Source organism: Arachis hypogaea, chromosome 1, assembly GCF_003086295.3.
Source record: "Arachis hypogaea cultivar Tifrunner chromosome 1, arahy.Tifrunner.gnm2.J5K5, whole genome shotgun sequence".
NCBI classification, from domain to species: domain Eukaryota; kingdom Viridiplantae; phylum Streptophyta; class Magnoliopsida; order Fabales; family Fabaceae; genus Arachis; species Arachis hypogaea.
In genome coordinates, this window is record NC_092036.1 from 70,764,949 (window position 1) to 70,778,044 (window position 13,096).

General features: G+C 39.3%; 1 non-coding gene across 1 annotated transcript; it reads left to right on the top strand.

Annotated features, from left to right (window-relative positions):
- The first annotated feature begins 9,724 nt into the window (after nucleotides 1–9,724).
- LOC112715119 (small nucleolar RNA R71) lies at nucleotides 9,725–9,828 on the top strand. The gene has a single exon (XR_003159473.1). It is a non-coding gene; the product is annotated as a small nucleolar RNA R71 (small nucleolar RNA).
- Nucleotides 9,829–13,096: the final 3,268 nt, after the last annotated feature.

The window sequence follows — 13,096 nt, forward strand, 5'->3', positions numbered from 1 at the left end:
AATTATAGGTGTAGGTTAGACCATGGTGGTGTGACCAAACCATTTAGCATACTTCAAGTATAGAAGTAGACTTAATGAGTTTGGTTCCTCATAATTATCAAGATATGGTTATTAGACAAGGATAGTGATCCCAATTCCCATGTCTAGCCAAGAGTTGCTTTTATCATTCTTATTTGAAACCCTAAAATCTTGATTGCTTTGTCTTAGTTATAGTTACTTGTTTAGTTTAGAATAGAATTCTATTGGATGTTATCTCACTAGTTTTGGAATTGCTCACTTCTTATTTAGTTATTTTAATTAATTTCTTGCATTTCAAGATTACTTGCGTATTATGATCCCTAGTTTAATTTCTTGCCCATGACTTGCAACCCTGGAATTCTAACCAATGTTAAAGCACATGTTTGCCCATTCCTTATGAGATGACCCGAGGTTTGAATACTTTGGTTACTTTATTGGGGTTAACTTGTGACAACCATTTCCTTTCTAATTTGATCCTCGAGGATTGTTGTTGGTAGAGCTATACTTGCAACACAATATTATTGAGAAATTCTCTCCCGACATAGTCCATGAGCAGCATCAAATTGAATTGAAGAGTAGCTTGATAAATCTACTACCTAAGTATCATGGGTTACCGGGTCAAGACCCCATCCGACATCTAAAAGATTTTCAAGTTGCTTGTTCTATGGCTCGAAGGCATGGAGCCGATGAGGTGGCTGTCATGGTTTTTGCCTTCCCTTTCTCTTTTGAAGGGCAAGCAAAGACATAGTTTTATTCGCTACCGGATGAGTTTACGACCAATTGGGATTTCTTGAGAAGAGAGTTTCTAGATAAATTCTTCCCATCGGAGAAGACTGACTACATCCAGAAGTAGATTTCAGGTATAATGCAAAGAGACCAAGAGAGTGATTGAATGCTATAACTGAGTATAGCTACGATTAAGGAAATTGCACAATCGGCAAAATTCCTTCCGGCAAGTGCACCGGTTATCGTCAAGTAAAAACTCACAATAGAGTGAGGTCGAATCCCACAAGGATTGGTTGAATGAGCAATTCGAATTAGAAGTTTGATTAGTTGAGCGGAATCAAGAATTGGGTGTGAATTGCATAAAGTAAATTGGCGGTAAATGTAAATTGCAAGGAATTGAAATGACTGAATCTTAAATTGCGAGAATTAAAGTGCGGAAAAGTAAATTGCTGAAATTAAAAGGGAATTGGGGAGGATTTGCATGAATTGAAATTGCAGAATGTAAATAGAAAAGGTAGATCAGAGATGGGGAGTTCATTGGGTATGAGGAGATATTGAGATCTCCGAATCAAAACATTTTCATCTCTTCCTCGACCAATGCATTCATTGAATCTTGCTTGGCAATCTTATATGATTGGATCCCAATTCCTTGGCTCACCAATTCTCTCTAAAAACAAACAAATTCCCAATCCCTTGGTTTAAATGTTCATAAGAAGAGATGAAGCTCGATCACTGATTATACCACACAGTTTCATGAACCACAATTTGGTAGGATTACATGTCACAATATCCATCCAAACCCCAATCCAATTCACTGTGAGAAAGCTTCTCTAGCATGAATCCTCCATTCCTTTCCCAAGGTTCCGAAGGATTCCAATTATGGGTAGTTTCTTTCCCAAGACAACTACCCAATGGAATTAGATCGAGAAGCTTTCTAACAAAATTCAAGAGAAAAGATTGAAGAAGAAGATAAAACTATTATTGATTCATTGAATTACAATAGAGCTCCCTAACCCAATGAAAGGGGTTTAGTGAGTCATAGCTCCGAATTCAAAACTAGAAAAATTGATGAAAAATTCTCAAGTGTCCAAAAGTAAAAAAAAAGTCCTCCTTGACTTCAATTCTATCCTATTTATACACTTTCTAAATTGAGCTTCTGTTGTGATTCTTGGGCTTTGAGGCCTTTCCCTGATTTCCTTTTTGCTTTGGGTTTATGATCCATAATCCTGATAAGGCTGTGATCCCATTCTGTAACATTCATTGAGCAAACTTAGTGATAAACAAGTAATGATACAAGACTCAACAATTTGAAGTTCCAGACTCATCAATTCTTCAGGCCCAATCCCATAAACTATGATATTCAATTGGGTTTCATACCATAATAGGTTTAAGTTAATATTTGTGCTCAAATGCTAACTTAAACCTCAATATAATTGGCCCAGAAACCCTTTCAAAGAGTGGCGTTTAAGTTGAAGTTTAAGTTTCAGTTTAAGGTCAAACTAAAACTTAAACGTGGAATTGGAAGAAAGCACCCCAGGAGCGTACATAGTCGAACACGTTTAACCTCCAGTTTAAGGTTAAACTGGAGGTTAAACTTGGAAATGAAGAAAGCAACCCCTGGAGGCTATTAGGATCGAACACGTTTAACCTCCAGTTTGAGGTCAAACTGGAGGTTAAACTTAGAAATGAAGAAAGCAACCCCTGGAGGCCATTAGGATCGAACACGTTTACCTCCAGTTTGAGGTCAAATGGAGGTTAAACTTGGAAATGAAGAACACACCCTGGAGGAGAAAAACCATCGAACACGTTTAACCTCCAGTTTGAGGTCAAACTGGAGGTTAAACGTGGAACTCTTCTGGTGCCTCTCTATTGCTTCTGGCGTTTAACCTCCAGTTTGAGGTCAAACTGGAGGTTAAACGTGGAAATGCTTTTGTGCCTCCCTTAGTTCAATTCTCATTCTGGCGTTTAACCTCCAGTTTGAGGTCAAACTGGAGGTTAAACGTGGAATGCTTCTTGGTGAGAAAAGAAAGTGTCGAACACGTTTAACCTCCAGTTTGAGGTTAAACTGGAGGTTAAACGTGGAAATGCTTTTGTGCCTCCCTTAGTTCAATTCTCATTCTGGCGTTTAACCTCCAGTTTGAGGTCAAACTGGAGGTTAAACGTGGAATGCTCCTTAGTGCCCTTTCTCATTCTGGCGTTTAACTTCCAGTTTGAGGTCAAACTGGAGGTTAAACGCCAGTTACAGCATTTCCTCTCTTCTCATAATTTTGGCGTTTAAGCTCCAGTTTAGGCTTAAACTGGAGCTTAAACGTCCCATTTGAATTTCAAGCTTCCTTCATTGATTTTGTTGCTTCCTTGCCTAGCCTCTCTTCCCTGAAATCATCCAAACAATTGCATCAAAATCTTGCAAAATTTCATGAGAATTCATCCATTCATAGCATTCAAGTAATATACCTAAAAACTCATGGAATTTGCATCAAAATTACACTGTTTGGATGATTCATTACTTTGTTGTTCATTTAACCATTCTTGGTTACTTTAAGCTCAAAAAAATGCATAAAACAACTAAAACTAACAGAAAAATGCTAGTGAAACTAGCCTAAGATGCCTTGGCATCACAACACCAAACTTAATACTTGCTTGTCCCTAAGCAAGTCCTGAGTTAATTGAGAAAACAAGTATGAAACAAAAAGCAATTACATTGGCTATATTAGCAAGCATTTGAAGTTCATCAGAAGGGTTTTATGCAGAAAGTTGCAGTATCACTTTTCATTCTTATCAGGTAGGATTATCACTTTTTCATTGCATCCATGAAACACTGTATGGCCTCTTGTTATTCTTATGTCTTTGGCACATTTTCCTTTCTTTGTTTTTCTTTTTCTTAGAGCTCCTTTGCTCCTTGTTTGCTCAGTGTCATGTGTTGCACAAGCCTTTGGCATTTTCTTTTTCTTATCATTGCATTACACATATCCACTACAGGCATTTTTAGTTCACATTTCTTCTTGAGACATTGATGCCCAGCACCTCTTTGTGTGACTAAATGTTTTGTATTTAGGTTGCTCTTGATAATGGACTTTTGGTTGATAATCCCGGGTTAGTTAACCCAAGTTACCAAGTGTTGAAACACTCCTCAGAACCTATTCATCCAAGCATATCCTTAATACATAAATACCACAGGCATTTGTCTCAGAAGTTCAAACCATTGGTGCCTAGCTTATTTTCTCAATTTTTTTTTCCTTTTTGGTTGCCCCTTTTCAGTGGCTTTTTCTTCTTCTTTTTTTTTCTTTTTCATGGCCAAAGACATTTATTCATCAAGATCCATAGACAATACTCAACTTCTACACAAAAATTGATAATTCTACACTCTATTTCCAGTGATCTGACTAAACAATCAACCATGCATACCACCACTTAATTCTACTTGATTTGTCACTAATTGAGCCAAGTTACTTTGTTCAAACTTTTCTTTTATTTTTGGAAACAGAACAAGCATGGCAAGCATTTGTTTAAGATGGTGAAGTTATATCCAAACATCTAGGCATTCACTTTATTCAAAGCAGTAAACCAACACTCCTACAAAATGACTTAAAATGAAAGAAAGATTCAACAATTACAGTTTAAACCAGAACAAGCATGCTTTTGTTTGCCTTTTAAAGAATGGTCAAGGAACAACACCACCTTGTGAAATTTCTTGTTTTCTCCTTGTTGCCAGGAAACAATTTGATTTCTCTTTCTTCTCCTAATTGTTGCTTCATGTTTTTTTTTTTTAAAAGCTCCTTGTTTCCTTTCCTGCAAAGAGTGATGAAGTTGCTTGCTTCTCAAGCACTTGAGTGGTTAGCTCAACTATGTATGGGCAAGTGTCTGAGTCTTAAGTTGGGGTGTGAACACCAAACTTAATCTCCTACTTACTCCTCTGCTCTTTGAATCCTTGAATTCTCCTTGGAATGAAGTTGCTGCTAAGGATTTTAAGTATTTCTGTGATTGCTTAGAATGGTTATTCCTTTAATATAATTCAAAGGTTGTTGTGTTCAGTTGATCTTTATGGTGGAACACCAAACTTAGAGTTACACATTCCCCTTTGAATTATTGATCCACGAATTCATTGTTTGGTGTGAAACACCAAACTTAATTCTTTGCAATGCACAGAAACTACTTCATCTTTTTATTGAAACAAATAAAAGAAACAACAAAAGAGTGTTACCTCAGGTTGGGTTGCCTCCCAACAAGCGCTCTTTTAACGTCATTAGCTTGACGGTCAGTTTCCTCAGTTGAGGTGATATTTAACCTTGTCCTTCTCCTCTACATCTCCCAAGTAATGTTTGAGTCTTTGACCATTCACAGTGAAGGTTCTTTGTGACTTTTCTTCCATGATTTCTACTTGTCCATATTGGGAGACCTTGGTAACAAGGAATGGTCCAGACCACCTTGATTTTAGCTTCCCTGGAAATAGCTTCAGCCTAGAATTGTAGAGCAATACTTTTTGTCCCTCTTCAAATTTCCTTGGGGCTATGTTGCTGTCATGCTTCTTCTTTGCTCTTTATTTGTAAATTTTCGCATTCTCATAAGCTTCAGCTCTGAATTCTTCCAACTCTTGAATTTGCAACATCCTTCTTTCTCCAGCAGCTTTGCTGTCCAAGTTTAAGAGTTTCAAGGCCCAGAATGCCTTGTGCTCCAACTCCAGTGGCAAATGGCAAGCCTTTCCATATACTAGTTGGTAAGGAGACATTCCAATTGGTGTTTTGAAAGCTGTCCTATATGCCCAAAGAGCATCATCTAGCTTAATCGACCAGTCCTTCCTTGAAGCTCCCACAGTCTTTTCCAAGATTCTTTTGAGTTCCCTATTAGAAATTTCGGCTTGCCCACTTGTCTGTGGATGGTATGGTGTGGCTACCTTATGTTTGACTCCATATTTTAGAAGCAATGCCTCTAATGGTTTGTTGAAGAAGTTGCTTCCTCCATCACTGATGATTGCTCTTGGAACCCCAAAACGGCAAAAAATGTGTTTTCTGAGGAAGTTCATGACCACCTTATTATCATTGGTTGGAGTTGCTATTGCTTCAACCCATTTGGAGACATAGTCTACTGCCACAAGAATGTAATTATTTGAGTATGAGGTGGGAAAGGGTCCCATGAAATCTATCCCCCATACATCAAACAATTCAAGTTCCAGAATGAATTGTTGTGGCATTTCATTTCTTCTTGGCAGGTTCCCCTCCTTCTGGCATTCATGGCAGTGCTTCACTAGTTCCTTTGCATCTTTGAAGATCGTGGGCCAATAAAAACCACACTGCAACACCTTAGCTGCTGTTCTTTCTCCTGCAAAATGTCCTCCATAGGTGGAGCCATGGCAGTCCCATAATACTTCCCTTCCTTCTTCCTCTGATATGCATCTTCTTAGTATGCCATCCGAACATTTTTTGAACAAGTATGGTTCGTCCCAGATGAAGTATTTGGCATCATTTACCAATTTCTTCCTTTGATGCTTGTTAAATTCCAACGGCAAACTCCCAGTGGCTTTGAAGTTTGCTATATCTGCAAACCAGGGTGCTTTGTGAATTACCATGAGTTGTTCATCAGGAAAGCACTCATTTATATGTGTGCTTTGTGTGCTTCCTTCTTCACATGGTATCCTTGATAAATGGTCTGCTACCTTGTTCTCTACACCCTTCTTGTCTTTGATTTCAATGTCAAATTCCTGCAACAAAAGAACCCATCTAATAAGTCTTGGTTTGGATTCTTGTTTTGCAAGTAAGTATTTTAAAGCTGAATGATCAGTGAAGACAATGACTTTAGACCCAATGAGATATGATCTAAATTTGTCAAATGCAAAGACTATTGCCAAGAGTTCTTTTTCAGTGGTTGTGTAATTCTTTTGGTTATCATTCAAGACCTTACTGGCATAATAAATCACATGTACCAAATTGTCTTTCCTTTGTCCTAACACTGCCCCAATAGCAAGGTCTGATGCATCACACATCAGTTCAAAAGGTAAGCTCCAATCAGGTGGGGCAATGATAGGTGCAGAGGAAAGTTTTTGCTTCAACAGTTCATAGGCTAGCATGCAATTTTTATCAAATACAAAAGGTGTATCAGAGACAAGCAAGTTACTCAAGGGTTTGGCTATTTTAGAAAAGTCTCTAATAAACCTTCTGTAAAAGCCAGCGTGTCCCAAAAAACTCCTAACTGCCTTGACATTACTTGGTGGAGGTAGTTTTTCAATGAGTTCCACCTTAGCTTTGTCCACCTCAATGCCTCTATTGGACACTTTATGGCCAAGGACGATTCCTTCTGTGACCATGAAATGACACTTTTCCCAGTTTAATACTAGGTTGGTCTCTTGGCATCTCTTAAGCACCAAGGCAAGGTGGTGTAGGCAGCTAGGAAAAGAATTTCCAAACACAGAAAAATCATCCATGAAAACTTCAATAAACTTTTCGATCATGTCCGAAAAGATGGACAGCATGCACCTTTGGAAAGTTGCAGGTGCATTGCACAATCCAAAGGGCATGCGTCTATACGCAAAAACCCCATATGGACAAACAAATGATGTTTTCTCTTGATCTCTTGGATCAACTACTATCTGATTATAGCCTGAGTATCCATCCAGAAAGCAATAATAAGCATGTCCTGCAAGCCTTTCAAGCATCTGATCCATGAATGGGAGTGGAAAATGATCTTTTCTGGTGGCTTCATTGAGCTTCCTGTAGTCTATGCACATCCTCCACCCAGTGACAGTTCTTGTGGGTATGAGTTCGTTCCTCTCATTTGGCACCACAGTTTTGCCACCTTTCTTGGGAACTACATGGATGGGGCTAACCCATGGGCTGTCAGAAATGGGGTAGATTACCCCTGCCTGCCATAACTTCATGACCTCCTTTTGTACCACTTCTTTCATGACGGGATTCAATCTTCTCTGAGCTTGAATGGACGGTCTAGCATCCTCTTCTAACAAGATTTTATGCATGCATATGGATGAACTTATCCCCTTCAAATCAGCTAGGGTCCATCCAATGGCATCTTGATGAGTTTTTAGCACCTTGATCAATTCTTCTTCCTGTTCTTGGCTCAGGGTAGAGCTAATGATAACAGGATGGCTCTCATCACTTTCCAAGTATGCATACTTGAGATTAGGGGGCAATGCTTTGAGCTCAGGTTTTGGTGCTTCCTTTTCTTCTTTCACTTTCTCTGGCATGCTTGGCATGGTTGTTTCGGCAGCCTTGATGTCACTAACTTCAATATCCTTGGTGAACTCCTCCTCTGCCACTTCCCTTGTGGTTTCCTCAAAGGTTTCTTGTATTGCAATGTCCACTACATCCACCCTCATGCATTCCTTTAGTGATTCTGATGGATAGCTCATTGCCTTGAATACGTTAAACACCAATTTCTCATCATGTAGTCTAAGAGTGAGTTCACCCTTTTGGACATCTATGATGGCTCCAGCAGTAGCCAGGAATGGTCTTCCCAGAATTATCGAAGCTTTAGCTTCTTCCTCCATATCTAACACCACAAAGTCAGCAGGAAATATAAAATCTCCCACTTTCACCAACAAATCCTCAACTATCCCATGAGGGAATTTAAAAGTTCGATCTGCCAATTGGAGGGCCATTCTTGTTGGTTTGGCTTCTTCAATCTTCATTCTTCTCATCATGGTTAGAGACATCAAATTGATACTGGCCCCTAAGTCACACAAGGCCTTCTCCACCATGACTTCTCCTATGATGCAGGGGATTTGGAAACTGCCTGGATCCTTCAATTTCTGAGGCAGTTTGTGTTGAATGATGGCACTGCATTCTTCAGTTAACAACACAGTTTCCTCATTTCTCCAGCTCCTCTTCTTGGTCATTAATTCCTTCAAGAATTTTGCATAGAGTGGCATTTTCTCTATTGCCTCAGCAAAAGGAATGTTGATTTGAAGCTTCTTGAAAATCTCCAAGAATCTGGAGAATTGGCCATCCTTTTCACTTTTCATCAAACGCTGAGGACATGGTACTTTGGGTGTATAAGGCTTCAGGACCTCTTTTTCTTTTTCTTTTGTTGCAGATGGTATAAAAGATTGTCCCTGTTCCTTGTCTCCCACATCTTCCTTTGCTTCATCCTCTGTGGTTTCCTTTGAGATCTCCCTTAGCTTCTTTCCACTTCTGAGTGTTATGCTTTACATTCTTCCCTTGCAATAGCCTTGGCAGCATGAGAAACGCTTGGCCCAGGGGTTTGCTTAGACAAATACACAATTTGATTTTCTAGCTTCTGGATGGCAACTCCTTGGTTTTGCAAGTTAGAATTTACTTCTTCCTTAAAAGCTTTCAAATCGATTATGTCTTGACTCATGGTTGCAAGCATTCCTTCTATCCTGTTTAATTGATCTTGAAATTGTTGGTTCGGATTAGGTTGGGCAGGTTGGTTATTTTGGCCATGATATGGTGGTTGGGAGTAAGTGTTTTGTGTGGCTTGGTATGATCTTTGGTTGGAGTTTTGGTATGTGGAATTGTTATGTTGGTTGTGGTTGTAAGGTTTGTGGTTTTGTGGTTGGCCTTGCTGGTTTCCCCACCCAAAGTTTGGGTGGTTTTTCCATCCTGGGTTGTAAGTGTTGGAATGTAGATCATATGGTTGCCTTTGTTGATTTCCCACATAGTTGGCCTCTTCCCAATCACCTCCTTCAGTGCTTACTTCCTCTTGATCTTGTGTGTGTAGTGCAGCCACTTGCTTTGTGTCTAATTTCCTGGTGAGCTCTGCTAGTTGCTTGGCAAACACCTTGTTTTGGGCTAGAATTGTATCAACATGGTTCAGCTCCATGACTCTCTTAGTGTTGTGCCTCTCTGAAGCATAGTAGTACTCATTCTCAGCCACTGTCTCAATCACTTCAATGGCTTCTTCCACAGTCTTTTTTCTGTTCAATGAACCTCCGGATGAATGGTCTACAGCCTTCCTTGATTCATAAGAAAGTCCATCATAGAAAATATGCAATTGCACCCAGTCAGGGAACATGTTTGGTGGGCATTTCCTTGTCAACTCTTTGAACCTCTCCCATGCCTCGTAGAGAGTCTCACCATCCTGTTGTCTAAAAGTCTGAACCTCAGATCGAAGCCTATTGATCTTTTGTGGGGGGTAGAAACGTGCCAGAAACTTGCTCTCCACCTCATCCCAGGTTGTTAGGCTGTCCCTTGGGAATGATTCCAGCCACTTAGCTGCCTTGTCCCTAAGTGAAAATGGGAACAAGAGCAGTTTGTAGGCATCTTCCTGGACTCCATTGGACTTCACTGTGTCACAAATTCTCAGGAATTTGGTGAGATGTTGATTTGGATCTTCATTAGCACTCCCACCAAATGAACAATGGTTCTCCACCAGTGATATTAGCTGTGGTTTGAGTTCAAAATTGTTGGCCTAAATGGGTGGTTTCTGAATGCTACTACCACAATTCCCAGAGGTTGGGTTTATGTATGAACCAAGAACCCTTCTCTCAGGAATGGCATTGTTTCCATCATCCCTCTCATGGTTGTGAACTTCTCTATCCATGTTGAGATCTAGAGCTTCCTCAAAGTTGTCCTCAGATTCTCCTTCAGATTCTTCTTCTCCCAGTACCCTCTTCCTTCTTGCTTCCCTTCTAAGTCTATGAAGGGTCCTCTCTGGTTCGGTATATGGAGGGGTTGATGTCTCTCCTCTCCTACCTGTCATACAAGAACACACCACAAGCAACAACCAAGTGGAATACTCTTGGTTAATGGAAGAGTATGGTTAGAGCAGTTGAGGAATTAATTCAAATAGTTAGTGGGTCAGTGAGTTAGTTGCTCGAAATGAAAGGCATAAGAAAGAAAAAGCAAATAACAGAGTGCAGAAATTAAAATTCAACAAGTAACTTGAACTAAATTAACAAAACAAAAAAAAATTGCTCAATCTAGTTAACTTCCAATTTGAGAATTGTCAATCGAAAACCAATCCCCGGCAACGGCGCCATAAACTTGATGTGCTATAACTGAGTATAGCTACGATTAAGGAAATTGCACAATCGGCAAAATTCCTTCCGGCAAGTGCACCGGTTATCGTCAAGTAAAAACTCACAATAGAGTGAGGTCGAATCCCACAAGGATTGGTTGAATGAGCAATTCGAATTAGAAGTTTGATTAGTTGAGCGGAATCAAGAATTGGGTGTGAATTGCATAAAGTAAATTGGCGGTAAATGTAAATTGCAAGGAATTGAAATGACTGAATCTTAAATTGCGAGAATTAAAGTGCGGAAAAGTAAATTGCTGAAATTAAAAGGGAATTGGGGAGGATTTGCATGAATTGAAATTGCAGAATGTAAATAGAAAAGGTAGATCAGAGATGGGGAGTTCATTGGGTATGAGGAGATATTGAGATCTCCGAATCAAAACATTTTCATCTCTTCCTCGACCAATGCATTCATTGAATCTTGCTTGGCAATCTTATATGATTGGATCCCAATTCCTTGGCTCACCAATTCTCTCTAAAAACAAACAAATTCCCAATCCCTTGGTTTAAATGTTCATAAGAAGAGATGAAGCTCGATCACTGATTATACCACACAGTTTCATGAACCACAATTTGGTAGGATTACATGTCACAATATCCATCCAAACCCCAATCCAATTCACTGTGAGAAAGCTTCTCTAGCATGAATCCTCCATTCCTTTCCCAAGGTTCCGAAGGATTCCAATTATGGGTAGTTTCTTTCCCAAGACAACTACCCAATGGAATTAGATCGAGAAGCTTTCTAACAAAATTCAAGAGAAAAGATTGAAGAAGAAGATAAAACTATTATTGATTCATTGAATTACAATAGAGCTCCCTAACCCAATGAAAGGGGTTTAGTGAGTCATAGCTCCGAATTCAAAACTAGAAAAATTGATGAAAAATTCTCAAGTGTCCAAAAGTAAAAAAAAAGTCCTCCTTGACTTCAATTCTATCCTATTTATACACTTTCTAAATTGAGCTTCTGTTGTGATTCTTGGGCTTTGAGGCCTTTCCCTGATTTCCTTTTTGCTTTGGGTTTATGATCCATAATCCTGATGAGGCTGTGATCCCATTCTGTAACATTCATTGAGAAAACTTAGTGATAAACAAGTAATGATACAAGACTCAACAATTTGAAGTTCCAGACTCATCAATTCTTCAGGCCCAATCCCATAAACTATGATATTCAATTGGGTTTCATACCATAATAGGTTTAAGTTAATATTTGTGCTCAAATGCTAACTTAAACCTCAATATAATTGGCCCAGAAACCCTTTCAAAGAGTGGCGTTTAAGTTGAAGTTTAAGTTTCAGTTTAAGGTCAAACTAAAACTTAAACGTGGAATTGGAAGAAAGCACCCCAGGAGTGTACATAGTCGAACACGTTTAACCTCCAGTTTAAGGTTAAACTGGAGGTTAAACTTGGAAATGAAGAAAGCAACCCCTGGAGGCTATTAGGATCGAACACGTTTAACCTCCAGTTTGAGGTCAAACTGGAGGTTAAACTTAGAAATGAAGAAAGCAACCCCTGGAGGCCATTAGGATCGAACACGTTTAACCTCCAGTTTGAGGTCAAACTGGAGGTTAAACTTGGAAATGAAGAACACACCCTCGAGGAGAAAAACCATCGAACACGTTTAACCTCCAGTTTGAGGTCAAACTGGAGGTTAAACGTGGAACTCTTCTGGTGCCTCTCTATTGCTTCTGGCGTTTAACCTCCAGTTTGAGGTCAAACTGGAGGTTAAACGTGGAAATGCTTTTGTGCCTCCCTTAGTTCAATTCTCATTCTGGCGTTTAACCTCCAGTTTGAGGTCAAACTGGAGGTTAAACGTGGAATGCTTCTTGGTGAGAAAAGAAAGTGTCGAACACGTTTAACCTCCAGTTTGAGGTTAAACTGGAGGTTAAACGTGGAAATGCTTTTGTGCCTCCCTTAGTTCAATTCTCATTCTGGCGTTTAACCTCCAGTTTGAGGTCAAACTGGAGGTTAAACGTGGAATGCTCCTTAGTGCCCTTTCTCATTCTGGCGTTTAACTTCCAGTTTGAGGTCAAACTGGAGGTTAAACGCCAGTTACAGCATTTCCTCTCTTCTCATAATTTTGGCGTTTAAGCTCCAGTTTAGGCTTAAACTGGAGCTTAAACGTCCCATTTGAATTTCAAGCTTCCTTCATTGATTTTGTTGCTTCTTTGCCTAGCCTCTCTTCCCTGAAATCATCCAAACAATTGCATCAAAATCTTGCAAAATTTCATGAGAATTCATCCATTCATAGCATTCAAGTAATATAACTAAAAACTCATGGAATTTGCATCAAAATTACACTGTTTGGATGATTCATTACTTTGTTGTTCATTTAACCATTCTTGGTTACTTTAAGCTCAAAAAAATGCAT